The sequence below is a fragment of the Hyaena hyaena genome, unplaced genomic scaffold, assembly GCF_003009895.1.
Source record: "Hyaena hyaena isolate Hyena2069 unplaced genomic scaffold, ASM300989v1 scaffold_2, whole genome shotgun sequence".
Lineage (NCBI taxonomy): Eukaryota > Metazoa > Chordata > Mammalia > Carnivora > Hyaenidae > Hyaena > Hyaena hyaena.
The window spans coordinates 6,663,130-6,686,459 of NW_024080634.1; the positions used below are offsets into that span (position 1 = coordinate 6,663,130).

General features: G+C 44.2%; 1 protein-coding gene across 4 annotated transcripts in view; it reads left to right on the forward strand.

The window, feature by feature from the left end:
• Positions 1 to 23,330, forward strand: part of DYRK1A (dual specificity tyrosine phosphorylation regulated kinase 1A) — a 149,914-nt gene that overhangs the window by 84,519 nt on the left and 42,065 nt on the right. The window lies entirely within an intron of this gene.

The following is a 23,330-nucleotide window of genomic DNA, read 5'->3' on the forward strand; positions in this document are numbered from 1 at the left end:
TCAAGACCCCAAAGCCAGCCTGCTGCCTCTTCTTTTAAATATACAGCCACACTCACTGGGTTAGGTATTGTCTGACTACCTTTGTGCTGCAAGGGCAGAGTTGATTAATTGCATCAGAGACTTTATGCTTCACAAAGTCTAAAATATTCATACTTTGGCTTTAAGAAAATTGGCTGACCCCTGCTCAAGACCTTGATAGCCATTGTTCTTGAAGGTATGGTTCAGCTTCAAAGCTAGACAATAAAGATTGACCTGAGTAGCCAGCATTGATGGCAGACGGTTGGAACTTGGGGTGGAGGGGTAGTTTCCATCCACTGGGCTGGGGGGTGGATCATTGTGGTAAATTGAGAGGTGGAGGTGACTAATTTCTGCTTTGAGGTGGGAGTCTCTTATGTTTGTTTTTTTTTTAATATTTTATTTATTTTTGAGAGAGAGAGAGAGACAGCATGAGCAGGGGAGGGTCAGAGAGAGAGGGAGGCACAGAATGTGAAACAGGCTCCAGGCTCTGGGCTAGCTTTCAGCACAGAGCCCGATGCGGGGCTCGAACCCACGAACCTCAAGATCATGACCTGAGCCGAAGTCGGATGCTCAACCGACTGAGCCACCCAGGCGCCCCAGGGAGTCTCTTATGTTTTCTGAGAGCATTTATTGTTGTAGTTTTCTAGAAAGTGTGAGTTGTGTATGGTGATTTAAAAGCTGTGCATTAAAATGATAAAGTAATAAAAGCATGTAAAAAGTAGGTAATGAAAGTTTTTCTTGTGTCCCTGGGGTCCCACTTTTCAGAAGTATTAGTTATTAAGAACTGTTAAGAGATGGATTTTTCTGTCTCCTTATTACCTTCTTCCAAATAATTCAAAAAAAGTCTGTATTTCTGATCTTCACATTATGACTCCTTCATTGACTTGGTTCCTCAAAATGCAAAGAATAATGGTTGTACAGGTGAATATTTGTTACTTATTAATGTAAAATATTTCAGGAAGGATTTTAATAGAAACTTCTCTGTTGATGAGTAGACAACTGTAGATTTGTAAAAGTATCCCTTATATCAAATATTAATCATCACTATTTTATTATTTATTTTTTTATTTTGAGAGAAAGCATGCGAGCAGGGGAGAGAGGGGCTGGGGGAGAATTTTTTAAGGAGGCTCTACACACAGCTTGGAGCCTGATGCCAGGCTCGATCTCATGACCCTGGGATCATAACTTGAGCCAAAATCAGGAGTCAGAGAATCAACCAACTGAGCCACCCAGGTGTCCCATAGTCATCTCTATTTTAAATCTTACAAATTAGACTCAGAATTCTTGTCTTAATGGAGGGGCCCTGTAACCAGATCACCTGGGAAGTATTTGAAAACTATTGATGTCTGGTCTCTTTTCAGACCTAAGAAAGTCCCAAATCTTTAGAGATTGGGGTGTCTTCTGTATTTTGAAAACTCCCCAAGTAAGCAATTGAGTAAGTAGCACTTTTTATACTGTTTTCATTATGAAAATTTATAGGAAAGTAAGAACATGCTTCTAGTATAGGTCATGATTTCTTCTGGAAAAAAAAAATTGTATACAGAGTTTTTTTTAATTCAGATGCTGAACAGAGGATACACGCATCCGCGCGTACACACACACACACACACACAGTCTTAATAACAAGGGTTATTTAATTTGGTTTGAAGGTTCATGTCAGTCTTTTCCTCTCACCGTCTGCTTTTGTACCTGTTTTCTAAGAAAAAAGTCTCCCCTCAAAAAAAAAAAAATTTCTTGACTTTTGGGAGGCTAACTTTGTGTTAGTGCAGACCCTTACTAATGGTAGATGGCATACGTGTGATTGGTGTTTTCAAACTTGGAAATAATATTTAAGTATTTACTGGCCCTTCTAGGTAGATATTAATATCTGTATTCCTTTTGGTAGGCTATCAGATATAATAAACATACCCAACATATCAGTGGTTTAAATCCGTACATTCATTTCTTGCTTATGTAACAGCCCCCTGACTGGGAAATTGTCCTGCTCCCTGCAGTCATTCAGGGTGGTAGATGTTCTTCCTGTGTTATATATACATACAGCGTCCAGAGGTCATCACCCTGGGATTTAGCTCCCAGTCATTGGGTTGGGAAGAAGCATGTTTGCCAGGGATATTTTTATGGGTTAGGCCTGGTTGCACCACACATCACTTACGTCGATCTTCCGGTCTTCCGTTGGCTGGCTCTTAGTCACGGGGCCACGTTAGCTGCGGGGGAGGCTAGCCGCAGGGGAGCTGGGTAAAGCGAGGTGCATCAGTCAGGAAAAAGAAACGCCTTTGGTTATTGATGAGCAGTCTAGTCCATGTGGCAAATGACTAAACATAGTTAGACACTGATTTATGCTATGTAGTTACTACTTTCGTTGTTCCTTTGCTCGTTCTTCCATGTTTCTGCTAAATAACATTGGCCCCCTTCTGCACCATGCTCTTTCTCGGGGGGTGGGAGAGATGGTCCCTCATTGTTCATTTATATGTGGTAGGGTTCTTGGGTGTAGACAACAGAAATTCATCCTCGGTCAGACTTGGGTAGAAGAATGTGAATTTAATGGAGGGCTGTAAGTTTGCCACAGAACTGATGAGAAAGCTGGGTCTTATGCTAGAAAAAGATGCAGGAACCCAAGAGCCAGACAGCAGAAGACATGGCCAGGGTTGAGCCAGAGACCCGTCGCTTGGGCAGGGGTGGTGGTGAGGGGCACTCCTGACGCTTCCCAGTGAGTGTCTGTGTATTATGCTCTCAGGGTCCCTGCGTCTTGCAGGAGTGAGCCCTCAACTGTCTGAACTCTGACCGAGCGGGAACATTTGACTGTTCAAACTCTGGCTACCAGGGAGTAAGGAAGAGTGAATTTTTGTTGCTGTTTGCCTTTTATAGTCGAAGGTGTGGTTTTTGGTTTTTCCCCTCTTTCTTGAGACCCACAAACTGTAATGAGTGCCCAGATAATGAGTGACCAGGGAATGACAAACACTTCAGGACCTTTACATCAGGAGAAAAGGTCCCACATTATGATATAAGATGAGAGACTGTATTCCAGTCTAGATTTTGCCACTGGCCTTTTTGGACAAGTCATTAAACCTCCCTGGGTAGCAAGTGCCCCCTCTGCATGTAAATTGAGGTGGGGAAGTTGATACCTAATAATGCCTATCCGCTCATTAAATAAATATTTATTGAGTGCCTTTATGTGCTGGCCAAGTAGAGATGAGTAAGATATCCCAGCCTCCCCATAGTTCAGTGGGTGAGCAGAGAAGTCACTGGAATGGAGCTGGGATGAAGTAGTCAGTAGTTTAGCCCAGAGTAGGGGGGCAGCTGTGACGAGTGCCTCTTCCAGATGGGGGGCCGAGAGTGCTGTGCGCAGGGGATTCAGAGGCACCCGTTCGTTGACCATGTGTCTGCAGAAGCGTCTGCGTTGTCGTCGTTAGGAGAACACCCCGTTAAGGCCAGCCCTTCCCTGTGTGTGATGGCCCGGGCTCCGGACAGTCACTGCCCACCTGCTGGCTTTGCACTTGACAGACAGGAAGCCTGGCTGCCTTCTCTGCTGTAGGGGAGGGAAGGGGGAGGCCTGTGCCGCTGTGTGGTCCCCTCCCCCCTCCACTTTATCTTTCTGTCTTTTACTGTCTTCAGAACCCCAGTCGTTTTCTGAAATTCTCGCATTCACTTGTTTATTGTCTGAGGGTTCCCCTGTCACTGGCAATAAAATACCTAAAAGACGAGGCTAGAGGCTTTGCTCCTCGTCTTCGTATGTACACCCTTAATGCTACAGGCTTTGTCTGGAACTGGACTGTCCGGTAGAAATACATAAACCACTTCGGTAATTAAAAAGTGTCTGGGTCGCTCAGTAATTTGGACGATCGGCCTGATTTCAGCTCAGGTCACGATCTCCTGGTTTGTGGGATCAGGCCCTGCCTTGGGCTCTGTGCTGACAGTGTGGAGCCTGCTTGGGATTCATATTCTCTCCCTCTCCCTCTCCCTCTCTGTCTCTACTCCCCTCCTCCACATGCATGCACTCTCTCTGTCTCTCTCTCTCTGAAATAAGTATTAAAAAATAGTTCCTAGGAGTCACAGTTTAAAAAACAGTAAATACAAATAGTAACATTAACCTTCGTAATATGTTTTATTTCACCTAATATATTTATAGTAGTATTTCAGAATTAAAAATTATTAATAAGATATTTTACATTTTCTTTCTTTTCGTTTCTTTTTTGTACCAAGTCCTTGAAATCCTATGTGTGTTGCCTTTGCAGCACATCTCAGTTCCTCCTCGCCTCCTTTCAAGTGCTCCCTTAGCCATCTGTGACCAGTGGCTACCGTGTTGGACAGCTCGGGTCTAGAGCATAGCAGGGGCTCGGCAAATATTTGTTGAGTGAACGAGTGGGTAAATGAATTAGAAGAAGGTAGATTGGTTGTTAAAGGAGCATGTAGAATCCAGGAAAGGTTGTACTTGTACCGTGAGGACATGGAGCGTGCCTCTGTGTTTGACGGGACTGGAGAGAGAGGTGGGTGGTGGTGGGAGACAGGGGTGACTTGGTGGAGGAGGCAAGGCGTCTGAGGAGCCATGGCGGCTTCTGTAGCCCAGGTAGTGGATGCGAGTTGTCTTGCTGTCTCCTCTCCTTTGAAGAGGTATGTTCTTGGATGACATTTCAAGAGCCCCAAATCCAGTTTGTTTAGCATAAAGTTTATTTTGAGAACAAGAAAGCAAGAGGTGCCCAGGCGGGAGAGGGGGAGACAGGAGAGAGCACCCCAAGCAGGGTCCATGCCGTCAGCGTGGAGCCGCCTGGGCTCAAGCCCACGAACCCAACCATGAGAGCATGACCTGAGTCGAAATCAAGAGTTGGACACTTAGCCAAGTGAGCTACCCAGGCGCCCCTGGCATGAACTTCTAAGTGGATTGTGTTATAACAATTCCTTTCCCTCATTTTAGGTATTCGATAGTTGAGGGTTATTTTAAAAGTCTCAAAAAAAGTGGTTTCGCTAGCAACTTAAAAAAAGAAAAGATCAAATCATTATATTGTGCACCTGAAATTGATATATGTCATTTATATCTCAATTAGAGAAAACTGTTAAAAAGAAAGGAAAACATCTTTTTAGGTGGGAGGTGGGAAGAAGTGTTATTGGCACGTATCAACATTTTTTACCTTAGTGGCATTCAACTAAGAAAAGGAGTGTTTTCTGTGTTAAAAATTAACCAAATCTGATTTTCAGCATTGTGGTGATGGTTGGCAGTATAAAATTATGTACCATACATGTCTGAATGTAGAGCGGTTATTAGTTCCCCCCGCTTACCCCTCAGTCCTTACATATGTTGGGTTCTGAAACAGTCTTTTACATGGTATCTCATGCTGCGGGGCGTTGTGTGCACGTGAGGTAGAGTTCTGTTTGAGGAGGACACACAGGCATGGTGGCACCGCCTTAGTGGTTTGAGATGCTTAGTGGTCTGGATGTAAGGAATCTGAACAAAGTGGGGCAGAAAAATGTAACACCAGTTTTCGAGGTTGTGACTTCACGGTTTCAGGTGTTGATGTTGTAAATAAAACTTCTAAAGATTGTTTTTAAAAATATTATAATAAATAGAAATTATGGCTATGTCCATAGGATTAATAGAAAGCATCAATTGTTCTAATTGTTAAAATGTTTAAATCATTGGTACAATGTCCCTGTATGGTATCATACAGGGAGTCTAAAAGTGTGGTGTCCTGAACAACTTAGGAGGTAAGATTAGATGACTTTATTATTTTTTTTTTAGTTTATTTTTATCTATTTTGAGAGAGAGAAAGCATGAGCAGGGGAGGGGCAAAGAGAGAGAGGGAGAGAGAGAATCCCAAGCAAGCTCTGCACTATCAGCATGGAGCCGGATGTGGGGCTCCAACTCACAAACTGTGAGACCATGACCTGAGCTGAAATCAAGTCAGACGCCCAACTGACTGAGCCACCAATGACCACAAAGTCCCTGGTATTGAAAATGCAGGTAGGCTCCTGACTGCGCTGAGACGGGCGCCTCTCACATGCATGTAGGTAGATACGTAGTGCTCATCTCGGGGAGTGGGAGATCCCTGTGCGCTCCCCGCTGGTGGTCTGGCGGGCCGTACTGCATGATGTCAGAGCTGGAGCTGCTGTGGACGTGGCCATCCGGGGGTGTTCAACCTCTTTTTCTGCACAAGCATCTAGAGCAGATTAGGTCACCTCTGTCAGAAACAGAGGCTCCCCAGGGACGGTGCTTGGGAGGCGGGAGAGCAGCGTGGTGTTCGTACTTTGGAGCCGCCTCGGAAGGAGAGTAGTGATATTCCCGCCATGAGGGGCAGAGAGGAGCTGTGTGGACGTGGGGCCTGTTTTCCCCATGGTCACGCAGCTAAGCCCCGGTCAGAACCCTGGGCCTCTCTCAGGACCAGTTTCCTTTTTCTCGGCCTCACCTTTTTCTTTCTCCTTTAATGCTTTTGTACTTTTTCTCCTTTCAGTTTACTTTTGTTGTTGTTGTTGTTGTTGTTGTTGTTGTTGAGTTTATTCATTTTGAGAGAAGAGACAGTGAGTGCAGGGGGAGAAGAAGCAGAGAGAGGGAGAGAGAGAATCTCAAGCAGGCCCCGTGCTGTCAGCACAGAGCCCGATGCGGGACTAAAACTCGGGAACCATGAGACCGTGACCTGAGCCGAAATCAGATGCATAACCGACTGAGCCACCCAGGCGCCCCGCTCTCCATTTCTCTTTTCAACAAAGTATTTTAACTGTCACATGCCTGGTAAAGTGAGAAGTACTACGAGTCAGTCTTTAAAGGTCAGATCATAATACATTTAAGGAACTATCATCATTTGCCTTAGTACCCTTGCCTGTCTTCCTAAGTGTCACCCCCGTTTTCCAAGTCCCCAAGGCATAAAACCTCTGAGTCATTTTTGCATCCGGCTTGTCTCCCCTCTTCCATATTTAGACCAGCGTTCAGGGGCTGTCACCTCTGCCTCCCAGTGTCTGTTCATGTCTCCTTCCTTTTCTAACATTACCCTTCCTCCTCAGGGCCCCCACTGTCTTGTTCTTGAACTGTTGAAGTAAGGCCCTGATTGATCTCTGCTTGTGGTCTCTCCCTGTTCCCGTCCCTCTTACACCCCAATTCTGTGAGGATAAGGCTCAGTAATAGAACATGTATTGAGTACTTACCATGTGCCAGAAACCAGTTTAAGCATTAACTCTTTAATTTTCATAATCTTGAGGTGCAAGCACTATTATTAACCCATTTTGCACCTCGAAAGGGATGCACACCGTTTATTAACTTATCTAGAGTCACACAGTAGCTAGGGAGTAAGGGGCAAGATTGAATCTTGACACTCTAGTGTGTGAATTGCTAGAGCTGAAACCACAACTGGAGTTGCGTTGCTCCTGGCACACCTTCCCCGGCGCTCTCTCGGCCTGTTTCACACTGTCCATGTTCCTCACCTTGGCACTAAGACTCTCGGGCCCAGCTTGCCCTCCTGTCCTTTTTTTTTTTTTTTTTTTTTTAATTTTATTTATTTATTTTGTTTATTTTTTACAAATAGTTTATTGTCAAGTTGATTTCCATATAACACCCAGTGCTCATCCCCACAAGTGCCCTCCTCCATGCCCATCTCCCCCTTTCCCCTCTCCCCCACCCATATCAGCCCTCAGTTTGTTCTCAGCATTCAAGAGTCTCTCATGGTTTTCCCCCCTCCCTCTCCCCCACCATTTCCCCCCTTCTTCTTCCCCATGGTCCTCCGTTAAGTTCCTCCTAATCCTCCTATACGTGCAAACATATGGTAGCTGTCCTTCTCTGCCTGACTTATTTCACTCAGCGTAACACCCTCAAGGTCCATCCACGTTGCTACACATGGCCAGATGTCATTCTTTCTCATTGCCATGTAGTATTCCATTGTGTAGGTAAACCACATCTTCTGGATCCATTCGTCCATTGATGGACACTTAGGCTCTTTCCACGTTTTGGCTGTTGTTGAGAGTGCTGCTGTGAACATTGGGGTCCATGCGCCCCTATGTGTCAGCACTCCTGTGTCCCTTGGGTACATTCCTAGCAGTGCTGTTGCTGGGCCCTAGGGGAGCTCTAGTGTGAATTTCCTGAGGAACCTGCACACTGTTCTCCAGAGGTTGCCCTCCTGTCCTTAACCTACTCCTCTGTCTACTCTTCAAGCCAAAGTCGAGGTGATATTTGAACTCCTTGCCAGGCAAGTGAGAGTGGATGGGGCAGAGTGATGGAAGCAGTAAAGTTGGAAGCAGAGCAGGGGGTGTGCTTGAGAGTGTGTGGGGGCGCCTCTGAGGGCCCGGAGCCTCCGAGAGAGGCGGTGTGTCAAGGCGAGGCCGCACACCTGTGGAGGGCGGCCCCTGAGTGCGGCCCACTCCCTAGTCCTGTCTTCTCCCACAGGGCATTTGCATGAGCTCTATATACAACTAGAGACACCAGAGCACTGACTTTTTCCGTTGGTAAAACTTGATGGGAAGTTTACTCGTTTTCTCCAGACTCCTTTATAAATTCCTTTCTCTGCTGCCACAGCCCCCACTGGTCCATTTTCACTTGAATTCCAGCAGGGTGTTTGGGAAGCGGCACGCTGCGGGGTGCCGTTTCCTAGCCCCTCTTCTCGCCACTGGGGCAGCCGCCTGTGCAGCGTATCTTCACTGCTCTGCAGGCTTTCAGCAGTCTCACCTTTTAGGGAGGGGTCTTCATGTCTCCTGAGCCCTCCCCTGCTCTGCTCACGCCTGGCCCTGAGGCCTGGCTCCCAGTGGCAACGAGAATGTTCTCTGGAGACATGGCGGTCAGCCTGGCTTTCCTAACTTTCCTAAAGTGAACTTGGGATCCCCCTCCAGCTGCTTGCCTTGAGCTTCTCTCTTGTAAATTACAACGAGTACCGTGATCATGCCACCTCGTTTACAGAGCCTGGGGGTACCAAGACAGACGGGAACGTCATTTGGCATAGACCAAAAGTTTAATAAGTATTGCTCATTTTACTTTCATTACCTTTTCTTTATTTCTGACTGTTCAGAGTATTCCAGCGAGGGGTCATAGGCACCTGCTTTATCCAGACAGTTTTTATTAGGGTACTCAGGAAAGTTTGCTTGTTCGAGAGGTAAAAACGAAATCTCGTTGTTACTTATTTATTGACTTTGACTTCTGTCTGGTTAGTTTTCTCATCTACTTATTATTGTTTATGAGAATTGCATCTTTTGCCTGTTTTTTTTTTCCTGAAGGGAGGGGCATATCTTGGTGTTTTTAATTGTATAATTAGAGAGTGTATTAAGGATACTGTAGAATACTTCGGACAGTAACCGGTTTCATACTGTTTGGGCATAGAACTCAGGTACAGGTGTTAAGCACTTTGGCACAGTAGGCTTGGAAGAAGGAAAACTAACGATGAGCCCTAAAATGATGTATTTATTTGCTACATCGATATACTTTTAATGAAGGGTTACTTTTTTTTATATTATTAAATTTTATAACCTCTGTTGAACAGTTAACAGTTTGCTCAGTGCTTGACTTTTCACGTGTCTTTGGTCAGACGAATATCTTGCCTTTTAGCCATTTTGTAATGGAAAATCCCATAAATATACAGTATTTTATTATTTTTTTTTTTATATTTTTATTTATTTCTAGGAGAGAGAGAGAGACAGCGTGAGCAGGGGAGGGTCAGAGAGAGAGGGTGTCACAGACTGAAACAGGCTCCAGGTTCTGAGCTGGCAGTCAGCACAGAGCCCGACGCGGGGCTCGAACCCACAAACCGCGAGATCATGACCTAAGCGAAAGTCGGACGCTTAACCGACTAAGCCACCCAGGCGCCCCAAATATACAGTATTTTAATTGGAATCACAAAGCCAAATGATTGCCTCGTCGGGTAATTTTAAGAATTATGCTGCAATTCAGTATAGGTACCCGAGTACTTAACTAGATTTAAAAATATCTTGTATCTTACAGCTGTTTAGCCAGAACTAAAAAAGAGTGAGGAGTATGTGTATGGTTCTCTTTTCTGCTTGGGATAGGAGAGAGGGAAAGTTTTTTGGCTTTTTTGGCTTGGTGTCTGCCCCCCCCCCCCCCCCCCCCCCAGCTGCTGTAGCTGCACCAGCCTTGGGAGAGAGCAGGGGTAACGATCAGGGAAGGTTTGAGGCAGCTTTCCCTCCAAAGAAATCTTCCCTGTGCCTGAAATGTAGTAGCAGCTTCAGACATTTCTTAAAATGCCATGGCTGTGGCATCGTCGCAGGTGATTGGCGGCCTGTGGTAGGTGGCGGTCCGGCCTGTGCTGTATCCTGGGTGCCTCTTTCCGTGTTTGGATCCTTCTCTCCTCAAGGGCAAGGCAGCCAAACAGGCCGTGTTAAGCTTTTTAATGGCTCCATACTATTTTGGCTTTTCGATGTGTTTTAATATATAGTTTCTCTTCTCTGTGTACTTCAGGGTTTTGGAAGGCAACTGTAATGTGCTTGTATAGGCCTTGACAAAGTTGTGGTCAGGAGCTCTGAAGAAAACTGCAACGGGGTGGGAGAGGGCACGTCTCTGGGTAACTCAAGTTTTATATGTATGTGTGCTCACATGGGTGTATACATAACATTTTAACCTTTTTTTTTTTTTTTAGATAAATAGCATTTTACTCTGTTTTTGTGTAGTTTTTTTTTGTTTTTAAGGAACAGAGTTAGATTTTAACCGCAGTTCTTTAAAATGTATCTTTTCTAAAAAAAAGTTTAATATTTATTTTTGAAAGAAAGAGAGAGACAGTGAGCAGGGAAGGGGCCGTGAGAGAGGGAGGCACAGAATCCGAAGCAGCTCCAGGCTCTGAGCTGTCAGGACAGAGCCCCATGGGGGCTCGAACTCACGAATGGTGAGATCATGACCTGAGCCGAAGTCCGCTGCTTAATGGACTTGAGCCACTCAGGCGCCCCTTTAAAATGTACCTTTTAAGCAAGCTCTAAACACACTATGGAGCAGTCTTTTTTCCCTCTGGCACCGCCAGTCTGTGTAACATCTCACATCCCTGTTGTTTTAGAAGGGAAGGCCCTGCGCTTCGGATTTACGTGATTGGGCAGGAGGACGGATCCTACTTCGTGTGTGAGGAAACGACTTGTTTGTCGCCATGCTGCGCTTAATGCTTGTGCTAGGCCGAGCGAGCGGTGGGCTTAAGTCCTAGTCCAGTGTACGTCTGGATTGAAGGCTGAATGTTCCAGATGGATTCCGCGGTTTTCTCTGTGTTTTAAATGAATATGCTCTTTGCACGTTACAGAGGAACCTGTAGGGATGTAGAAAGCAGGGCCCGGGACCAGGAGGTTTGACAAAAGTGACTGGGAACAGCTTGGAACCTGCACTTCCCCTGCCTGGATTGTCCTTGTGATCCCCCGTAACGGTCCCACAGATGACTGACCTGGAAGACGTGAGGGAAACCCCGGCTTCTGACTGCAAGTAGGGAGTGGCCGTCATCGAACGCACTGGTCACGCTGTTGCCAGTCAGGCTGCCATTTCGCTGTTTGGCCTGTTGGTGACTCCGCTGTAACCTCGCGCAGGTGTCGGGATTTGCCAAACCACAAATAAGGGTCCCTGCGCTGGCGGGGCCCATATGAGAGACCCCTTTGAGACCGAGACGGATCGTGCCGAGCTTCGGGGGGAGGGGGGGGGGCCTGGTGTCATTCCTCTTGCCGGAAGACACGCTGGAATCTCAGGGACAGCCACACCTTGGGAGGCGGAGCCATAGTTTCTTAGCTTGGAAGAATTCGTTTTTCAAATATGACGACTATAATATGCTGATTTGAATGACATGCCATTTTTGTAAGACACTCAGTGTTTATGGGTTTATGGAAGTTGAACTTCCTGAAGGCCAAGTGGCTGTGGTGAGAGTGCGCCTCCTCCCCTTAAAGGAGAGGCTCGTGTTGGCACCTGCGGATTAGTCGGGACCCCAGTCACCTGCCCATTTTCTCTGGTGTTCATCTGGATGCCTGGTGGAGCAAGCGTCACAGCTTCTAGATCTTCTTTTGTGTATTTAATTTTTTTAAACATTTTTTAATTTTTGAGAGACAGAGACAGCGTGAGCAGGGGAGGGGCAGAAAGAGAGGGAGACACAGAATCCAAAGCAGCTCCAGGCTCTGAGCTGTCAGCACAGAACCCGGCACAGGGCTCGAACCCACAAACTGTGAGATCATGACCTGAGCTGAAGTCAGACGTTTAACCGACTGAGCCCCCCAGGCGCCCCTAATGATGTTTTGTTAATACTCCGCTGAAAAGAAACTCCTGTAATTCAGCTCTTGTGTATGTGCCCAACACGCTGGTTTGGTATGAAGGCACTAATCCCTCTGAAGAGGCTGTTTCGGCAGGTCCTGGCCCGTTGGCTCTTCCCTCGTGCAGTTACTGGATTCTGCTAGTCCAGGAGGCATCTTTTTCTGCCCTTCTGCAAGGCTGTCCAGTGACATATCTGAAATTAAACTTCTGTTAGAAACAAGTTTTCTTTTTATGGTCTCCCAAAGGAGAATGTGGGGAAGGGGGCGTGGTTAGAGCATATATAAATTTAAGAAAATTAGGGGTGCCTGGGTGGTTCAGTCGGGTAAGCATCTGACTCTGGCTCAGGTCATGATTTCGTGGTTTGTGGGTTCGAGCCCCACGTCGGGCTCTGTGCTGACAGCTCAGAGCCTGGAGCCTGCTTTGGATTCTGTGTCTCCCTCTCTCTCTCTGACCCTCCCTTGCTCACGCTGTCTCTCTCTCTCTCTCTCAGAAATAAATAAAAACATTTAAAAAAATAAATAAATAAACATAAATTTAGGACAATTATAAGCCAGCAAGAATCACAGGACTACAATCAGGAAAATAAACTTTTTTATTGCATTTGCCTCAAAAGCATGTCTGTGAGCACTTGGTACAAGTGACCATTACTTTAGCTGTTGTGTTAAATACATGGCTTTCTTTCAAATAAATTTTTGCTGGTAAAGTATTTGTTTTCAGCTTTTCAAAAGTTTTGTCACAGTTATTTAAAATCAATTATCAGGTAAGACATACCTAAAATTCTGCAGCTTATATGTTTAATATATTGCAGCATATTAATAACCTTCCATTTTGTGTTGGCATTTCTAACTCTTCTAAGGGCAGAGTCACTTTACACATGGCGGGTGCACATTTATAAATTATGAATGTCTCTGCTCCTTCTAAACTACTCATTTAGTCACTTGGGCAGCACTTACCTCTGGAGCTTCTGCCATGTGCAAGCATTGTTGTATGTGCCGGGGATTCAGTCGTGAACAAAGCAGGACAAAGGGGGAGATCCTTATGGGGTTTACATTTCAGCCCCATCATTGCACTAGGAGGTAAAATGTTTCTAATCCACTGCCAGCCACTAACCAGCCACCAGGCTGCGTTACAGAGTCACTGATCTGCATTTTCTCCAAGAGGTTGGACTTGATTTCTTTTTTTAAAACAGTTTTTTAATGTTTATTTATTTTTGAGACAGAAACAGAACATGAGTGAGGGAGGGGCAGAGAGAGAGGAAGACACAGAATTCAAAGCAGGCTCCAGGCTCTGAGCTGTCAGCACAGAGCCTGACGCAGGGCTCAAACTCACAAACCTCGAGATCATGACCTGAGCTGAAGTTGGATGCCTAACCGACTGAGCCACGCAGGCGCCCCAAGACTTGATTTCTCAAGAGGCTCAGTCTCACCTCTTAAATACCCTCAGAGACATTGTGTGTCTTTGTATACCTGTTTTTTGTTTCAGAACCCCCCACCTCATTTATAGAAATTAAAGGATCAAAGGTTACTTCACCTTGTTTCTCACGAAATGGGGAAAATTTTTATTGAAATGGGCTGATCACTGATGAAACATTTTTATATTCTGGGTACCATAAGAAAAAAATATTTCTATCTACCTGGAATTTTCATCATTACTGAAAGCCCATAAAATACCAGAGAGTATTACTTGCTTATTCATTTTTACCATTTAAAAATATTTTATAATTTTAGAATATTGGGGGCCATATAAGTATGCACGTTAAACGTTATTCCTTGTACGGGATAATTTATGGAATCCAGCAGCTGTATTTTGGGTGTCTATTTTAATTTTTTGTGTGTTCCAGATGCTATTAGTAAAAATAAGTTCCTGACCTCTTATTTCAGCTGTAAGAATGTAGTTTGCCTTTTGTAATTGAAAGGGTTAAGGACCCATTCAGTGCAGAATTAAGGAAGATTTTCTGTGTTCCAGTCGTCTGTGTATCCGTCTGGCCTGGCTCAGTGGTTGCTTGCGGGCTTACCACACGCACCCTTCACTTACACGGTGTTGCACTTGTTTCCATCCGTCCTGTCGCTGGTGCTGTGATTGTCATCCATGTGACTTTTGTGAATGATGCAAACTCTACAGTACGTTGTTATTTTTGTCGTAAACAGTGAGTTTTCTTAAAGACTAACTGACGAGATTTCTCCACCATAGCTGATGGCACACTTCCGTCTCCCTGTCCTGTGCAAGTTCTCGTAGCTGTTCAGCTCCAGCTCCTGGCGCGCTTTTTGCCTCGCCTCACGCGGGGCCTGCACCCAGCACTTGGGCAGCTTAGTATTTGGCCAAAGAGTCGAGGGGATTTCTAGGTGTGGAGTAATGGAGCTCCTCCTGTGCAAAGCTCCCTCCTTTCCGCCTCACCCGTCCCAGCCACCTCAGCAGCCTGGACGTCCCCTCTCCGTCCTCCCCGCTCCGCAAGTCCACTCTGCTGTGTTTGTCCCCCGCCCCGGGCTGTGGAAATTGGCTCCACGTAGAAAGCCAGGGCGATTGTGGAGCTCACCTGGGTTCGTTTCCTTTTTCTCAGGGATCACAGATCCACACCGCTTGTTGTCGAGGGTCTGAAACCCGTGCTTTCACATGTCTGCCCAGTTTGGTAGTTGCTCGTAGTGCTGAGGAAGTTCAGTTACCAGGCACTCAGAAGCGGTCAGAAGCGGAAGCCTGATGTGATAGGCTTTTAAAAGTATGTGTTTTTATCCCCAGCCCACTGTTGTTATTCACAGTTTCAGACTGAAAGTCTTCCACATTTATTTGGATCTTATATGAGCCAATTATGTTGTATTTGTAGACAGCTGAATGTGCCGTTTTGGCTTTTAGGTGAAAGCAAGTGTGTGTGTGTGTGTGCGCGCGCACGCGCGCGCACGTACACACGTTATGTATATATGCACATTCTGTCGTGACATATACTGTCCACTAACTAGAAGGCAGTAAGAAATCTATTTGTCCTTATCATTAGATAATTTACAGAGCCCTAACGTAGTGTGACTATATTTTATTTTCTTAGTTTTACTTAAATGTGTATGTATTTACCACCCACGGCGGAGCCATGCAGTGTGCTGTGTGCTCGGGAGGTAAGAGTGAGTGAGAGAAATGGACTGTCGAGCAACAGCTCTAGCCTGTGCTGATGAGACCATTCTTTATTTCTGACTCATGAGCCCCTCATTTTAAAAATACTTCTTCCATCCATACCCGCTTCAGCTCTCTCCATTCCTCAGCCATTTCTTCATATTCTAAATACTCCTGATGGTTTCAGTTCATTGTTTCACTGAACAAATATTTGTTGAATGCAGGCCACGCGGCAGGCACCGTTCTTGGTACTGATGAGACCTGGATGAATAGAACTTCTTTCACGGACTCCTGTTCAGTTACACTCTTCACGCACGTGTATTTGTAGCCATCAGTGACGTGCAGTTGGCTATTCCTTTAACATTCTTCTCCTTTGTTGTGGGCAAGTCTTGTTGCAAGCGACCTTGCACGTTTTTTCTGCATAATCTTGGTTGCCTTCCCTTCCTTCTTAGGGGAGTCTCTCAGAAGCTTGTCCTTCTAAGAGTTTCCACGTTTTGTGGATGTCATAGTTTTAATTAACTTGAATTATTTGCATTCATTTTGGTCCTTAATATTGTTCTTTCTTCTTAAAATAAAATGTGGATTAAAATGTCACAGGATGTTTCCCTATCAACATATTAACAACAAAAGAAATTTGAGTTAACTACAGGTGGAACTACTTGTGGGTCTCACATTGGAGATAAATAAATGGCTTCCCCGAGGGTCTTCTCCCAGGCTTTTTTCCTCTTTGATGTCTGCTCTATGCGTATGTCTGCCTGTTTGAGTTTGCCCTCTTCCCGTCTCAGATCTGTTCATGGAATGCTGCTCTGAAGAATCACCGCTAAGCACTGTAGTGTTATGGTCCCTGGTTTAGGTTCTTGCTGAAACATCGTTAACTGGAGTGGAATGAGAAGGCTACTGCTACTTCTTCCCTCCCTTCCTTCTTCCCTCCCTCCCTCCCTCCTTCCTTCTTCTATTTACCAATAAAATTTTTATAAAAACTTAAAAACATGCTCATAGTAAAAAAGCTCCATATACTTCAGGAGGATATAAAAAATGCGCATAGGACCCCACTTGCATACTTTTTTTCCAACTTGCCTTTTACATTATTTGGCAGCAATTTAATATATTATTTTGGAACTGAACCCCAAATAATGATTATGAAGATAATTTTGAATTAAATATCATAAGACTTGATACTGCAGCATGTATTTTGACACATTCTTGGGCTAAACTATTAGAGTTAATTTTTAGTTTAGTTGGACAAGGATTATATATAGCATGGTATAGATGTCAGGTTAAACCATATGAAATTGCTGTTTTGTAGGCCAAAGGAGGTCTAATATTAGCAGTTTCCTACAGTTCAGCCTAATACTTTATTAACATCATAGGATGAACTGAGTCCTTGTTCTTATTGACATTTGCATTGAAAGGGAAGATGGAGGGGATCCTGAGAGGGGGCTCAGTTGGTTGAACATCCGACTCCAGCTCAGGTTGTGATCTCGGGTCATGAGTTTGAGCCCTGCGTCTGGCTCTCTGCTGACAGCTTGGAGCCTGGAGCCTGCTTCTGATTCTATGTCTCCCTCTCTCTCTCTCTCTCTCTGCCCCTCCCCTGCCCATGCTCTCTCTCTCTCTCTCTTTAAAAAGAAAAACAAAACAAAACATTAAAATGTTTAAAAAAGGGAAGAGGGAAACTTTGGAAAGAATAAAAACTGTGATGATGGGCCTAATTATAAAATCAGGTAGAGAAGGAATTCTCATATTAGGTTGCCTTTTTGGATGGAGTCTTATCATAGGAGAGCAGTGGATGAAAGGATAACTTAAATACTTGTGAGAAGAAATTTAACATGAGTGTCTTTCTGCATTTCACACACCACAGTTGAGCTAAGAAAGGAGACAGTGAGCATGTGGCAAATACACTTATGTACAGACCATAGTCACTAGGCCCCATCACTGGTACTACTGTTACTAAGAAGTTGTGATAGATGGTATGGTAAATAGATTAAAAAAAAAAAAAAAGCTCCACAGATGAAAAAGTTATTTCTTGTTAGTCCATGTTCAGATCACCTACAGCAAAATTTAAAAAGAACATTGGATAATGTTCACCCAGTAGCACACCGCCCTTATGTAGAGGAATGTATATTAGTGTTTAAATAATAATAAAAAGCCCCACATATCTAACCAAGAAGGCAAATCTGTTGGGAGGGAAACAGCCCTATGTGTACTGTGTAGTCACAGTTACAGCTTAGGTTTGGGTTATGTGCTACTTGGACTAGTTGGAAATAGCTTTCTTTCATTAAGTTAAGCAATTAAATTGTTTTTTAGATGCTGTTCAAAGCCACTTTGCCATCGTCTGTTGGCCTGTTAGAAATGTAGACTCTCAAGCCCCACCTTACATGAACTGAATCAGGACCTGCATTTTTAACAAGATTCAGAGGCAATTTGTAAGCACATTGATGTTCGTAAAGTGCCGTTACAGCTCATGGGTGGTGCTGTCTCCCCAGACAGTGTCCTGGTAACCTCTCAGTGCTTGTTGGACTTAATGCACGCAGTTCATCCGTTAATTGACGGGATCTAGATTGAGAAAATGAAACATATTTTGGGAGGATAGTTATAGTAATAATCAAGCAGCAGCTATCTATTTCTTTGTATTTCTTCCATAGCAATCTGGATATCACAAAACTATCCAACCCTACCTCAGAATGTATCCTCGAGTCTGATTCTACTCGACTCGTGCTAGATGATTTGTTGATATTTTGTGACTGTGAGTATGTGTGTGTAGGTGTGTGTGTGTACGTACCCGAGGCAACAATAGTATACAAATTAAAGGAGCAGTTAGATTTTGTTGAGTCAAAGATAGTAATCTATATTGTAATGTATAAGATAACCGCAAAGTAGGGGTGCCTAGGTGGCTTAGTCTGTTAGGTATCTGACTGTAGCTCAGGCCATGACCTTGAAGCTCATGGGTTCTAGCCCTGCATTGGGCTGTCTGCTGTCAGGACAGAGCCTGCTTCGGATCTTCTGTCCCCCTCTTTCTCAGCCTCACACATGTGCTCATTCTGTCTCAAAAATAAACATTAAAAAAAGATAACTAAAATAAAATAATTTACATGTCTGGGAGGTATAAAAATTTCAGTCCAGCAGAATTGAAGAAAGGAACATAAAATAGTTGGGAGTAAATAAAAGGGCTGTTAATGTATGTATGTAAGTGAAACACAACTACATACTGTTTTCAAGAAACAAACCTAAGACGTAAGGGAACGGAAGTTGACAGCAAAAGGTGGACAAAAGACACCCCCTCACAAAGAATGAGAAAGTGTGGTGTGGCCATGTTAAAAAAAGGGAAGCATTATTGGAAATAAAGAAGGGCTGGCTGTTTATTCATCGGGAAGGTAGAACAGCTAGAAATTTATCTAATCCGATAACAAGGCTTAAACGGGATAGTTTTTTAAGTTTGTTTATTTTGAGAGAGAGAGAGCCCCAAACAGGGGAAGGGCAGAGAGATGGAGGGAGAGAGAATCCCAAGGAGGTTCAGCACACTGTCAGTGCAGAGCCCCACATGGGGCTTGAACCAATGAACCGTGAGATGATGACCTGAGCTGAAATCTAGAGTCAGATGCTTCCTGACTGAGCCACCCAAGTGCCCCAGGATATTTTTAATACACCTCTCTTGCTAACTGCTAGAACAAGATGAGAGCAGAAATAGAAAACCCACGTAAGAGAGGATACTTAATAAGATTAGTAAACCTTTGATTAGACTGATGAAAAGATAGGAGAAGGCCTCATTAACCAGTCCTGAGTTGAAGGGGATAGCACTAGAATTGCACTGACATTGATAGGAAAAGCTTAGAGGGTATAATGAAGAACTTGATGCCAGTGCATGTAAAATGTAGATGAAGGAGCCGTACTGTTAGAAAAATACAACTTACCGAAACAGACACACCACGAAATACAAAATTTGAATAGTCCTATTAAAGAAATACAACTTTTAAGTAATTATTAGCTTTTAACTACCCATAAAGGAAATTCCAAGTCAGGATGGTTTCATCAGTGAATCTATCACAAAAGGATGATTATGACCAAATTGTGTTCCAGGAAATGCATAGTCAGTTTAACATTGAAAAATCACTTCGTGTATTTCACCACATTAACAAATCAGAAAACTCATGTCATTTCAGTGGATGCAGAAAAAGCATTTAATAAAATTTAGCGTCCACTTGTGAGGGAAAGGTTTTAGCAAACTCCCAACTAGAAAGGAACTTGATTCATCTGACGATGGTTATCAGTGAAAAACCTACGGCAACCACAGTACTAGAGAGAGACACTGAAAGCTCAACTTTCTGAGGTTTGGGAGTAAGACAGGAAGTAAGTACTTGTATCTCCTCTCTGAGCACCGCTGGGTTAGAGGGACAATGGCAAGTAGAATAAGGTGGGGAGTAAGGAATGGGAAGGAAAAAATACCGTTCAGACGTCCAGCAGTGTTGGTGGCTACCTGGTAGACAATGCCGCTAAGTTCATCATGGCAAAAAATTCTGTTGAGTAGCACTATTCAAGAGAGACAATGTGCAGTTTCAACCACAATGCCGACATAGGTTTATTTGCTTCGTGATTTTGATGAGCTCATTCTAAACCGTATATGGACATGCATAGGACTAAGAACAATCCAAACTGTTGTTGAGGAAATACAGAATTCTCTACTGGATAGTAAAACTTGTAAAGCTGGTTCTTACACAAAGTTGTAAGAAATCTAGGTAGGTCTGTATACAGTAGAATAGCCTAAAGAATCTAAACCAAATCCAGGTGTGTATGGGCATGTGATTTATGATACAGATGCCATTGCAGAGCAGCAGGGAAAGTCTGTCTTTGTAGTATTTGGTCCTGAGTCCATTGAATGTCCATTCTGGGGGAGGAGGGGGCGATGCAACTTGATTCCTATGGCACACGTGCACAGAAATCAAATCCAAGAGCACTCCCCATCTAGATGTGAATGGTGAAATCTCACCTTCCAGAAGATAACAGCATTTTTTGATGACTTTGATATAGGGGAACATTTCTTAAACGGACACCAAAAATATGAATTCAAAAGCGAAAGGTGATAAAATTAGTAGATTGTACTCCTTAAACACCATTAAGAGAGTGACATTGCAAGCCACTTATAAACAACAAAGGGCTCATACCCAACATATATTAAAAATAGAATGTTTTAAATTTTAGAAGTATATAAGAAATAGACTTTCTTGCTAGGAAAATGGAAAAGCAACCTAAATGGATATTTAAGCGGCCTTAAACAGATGAAAAGATGTTTGTAGTCACCAGGAAAGTACACATTCACGAGTTAGTGGAGAGCCGCTACACACCTCCAGGAACGGCTGAGATGAGGAAGACTGAGGGCGCTGGGTGAAGGAGCAGAGCAGAAGGGACTCTCACACACTTCCAGGGGGAAATGGAGCAGTTAAAAAACTGCAGAAGGTAGAAACTATAGCAGTGAGAAAAACAACAGAACAGCATCTCTGTATGTGCCAGAGACACTTAGCACGACTCGTCCTATTATTCATAATATCTCTGAACTAGAAATAATCCACACGTCGGTCCGAAGCAGAAGAGATGGGTCACCATAAAGTAATGGTCAGGAACAATCCACAGCTTCTAGGCATGATGTGAAGTGAACAAACTCAGTTATATAAAGTTATAACTAATCTGTGTTGGAGGTCAAGATAATAACTTTGGGGTAGAGAGAATTGGGTTTTGATTGAGAGGGTCAGAGAGTGATGTAGGGGGTGTCTGGGACAATGGTCACATTCCCCCCACCTTCCACAAGCTCAGTTGATACTTATTTAAGGTCTATAGTAATGGTTTTTATATTTTTTCTAAATATTACAATAAGTGAGTTTAAACATAGCATATAATGACACTGGTAATAGAAACAGAAGCTAATATTTTTTAAAGTACCGAAATCCATTATTCGTGCTTTCTTGTGTCTTAGTTTTTTTTTTTTTTTTTTTTTTTTAATATTTTATTTACTTTTGAGAGAGAGATAGAGACAGCATGAGCAGGGGAGGGTCAGAGAGAGAGGGAGACACAGAATCTGAAGCAGGNTTTTATTTACTTTTGAGAGAGAGATAGAGACAGCATGAGCAGGGGAGGGTCAGAGAGAGAGGGAGACACAGAATCTGAAGCAGGCTCCAGGCTCTGAGCTAGCTGTCAGCACAGAGCCCGATGTGGGGCTCGAACCCACGAACCGTGAGGTCATGACCTCAGCTGAAGTCAGATGCTTAACCGACTGAGCCACCCAGGCGCCCCTGTGTCTTAGTTTTTGAAAACTTTATATAAACCTAAGGGAACAGAGTTAGTGTAATAATATCTCTGCCTTATAGATAGGGAAACTAAGACCAGAGTGGTTAAGTAATTTGCCTTTCAGTGCCTTAGTGTTTGTACTGTTTATTTATAAGAGCTATTTATATATCAAAGAACTCAATCCTTTTTATATATATTTAAATATATTTATATTTCTAACCAGTTTTGGGTTTTTTCTTTGTATTTTTGACATGTAGATGTAAAGCCTCCGTTTCCCCATTATTTGACATTTAGGTTTCCGTCTTGGTTTTTCTTTTCTTTTCTTTTCTTTTTTTTTTAATAGTTGCAGACAATACCAGGATAAACATTCTTCTGTGTCTTTGTGTACGTCATCGATTATATCCTTAGGCTAAACTCCCAGTTTTGTTTTGTTTTTTTTTTAGCTGAACAGTTGTTCCATGTAACTGAATGGACTGTATTTTTTTAGTATGAGCAATGAAATGTTTAGAAAATTACCCCATCTACCATGATAATAACAGTGTCCTTTTACTTATTCAGCACCTATTTATTGATCATGCACTGTGGGCCAGTTAAGGACCTCAGGCTGTAACAGAGGGGACAGAAGCTAACAACTAAGAGCAGCGCCAAGACAGGTTGTATTCAAGTTTCAGTAGTAGGGGGGAGGACTCGAGGTTCGCTGTTTAGAAAAGTCACTCTGGCGTTTTACTGAAGAAATCCCAAGTTGCAGATGGGCCGAGTTCAGACCAAAAGAGCTCGTAGGGATCTGTTTTAGTCCTCTAAGGGGACATGGGTTCATGGAGGCGAAGAGAAGGGCCTGTATTTGAGTGCTCTAGGGGAGGTGGAGGCAGCTGTATTGCCTGGGGCCGGTCTCTGGGGGAAGAGAACTCTCATTTGACTGTGGGGGGGGGGGGGGGGGCTGAGAAGTGGCACCTGTGCTTTGGGGGCATTTGAGCTCTGCTGTCTCCAGTTTGGGGCGTCTAGGCGGCCTTCAAGGAGAGGTTGTTTGAGGAACATAGTGGGCGCTGTCACCACCAGCCTTTACCGCCCAGCACAGGACAGCAGTTGCGGCCAGGCTGGGGTCATTGGTGAACTGCCAGAGCTGTTCTGAGCACTTTACACACTGCCCCTACAGCCTTCGCACGTTTTCGGAAACGAGGTGTGCAAGGCCGTGTGACTGATGGGTGTGGAGCTCGGCTTCCAAGCTGCAGCAGCCTGGCCTAGCCTCTGGGCTCCGCACCACCGGGCCAGTGCTGCTCTAGGTCCCAGAAGTCGTCCTGGACGAAAAGTGCCCCGGTGCTGGGCAGCGGTGTCCTGTGTGGTGGCTGAGCCGCTCTGCCAGGATGGCAGGCACCAGAAGTCTGGGCCCTCAGTTTGTTGACCAGGCTTTGGTGCTTCACCTTTTTGGCTTTAGTCTGAGATTACAAGTGTGGTTACATTGAAGAAGAAAGGTCTTCTTTCCAAGGAAGAATTAACTTTTATTCGCTAACTACCAAATACTTGTATGGACCCAGTGTTAATTTTCCACTTCTGCCGTGAAAATCCTGAGCGTGGTCCCAGCCTACCTGTGGGCTAATGTTGGCCACTCATACTTGCGGGGAGCTTGCAGGGTCCGGATCCTCTGAGGACTGGGTCGGAAGAGTTCGGAGCAGTCCAGCATCCCGTGAATTTGTGTCGTGTGTTTGTGTTCCACTCTGAATGACCTGTGTCGGTGGTGAGCACCATGAGGACACATCTTTCACTT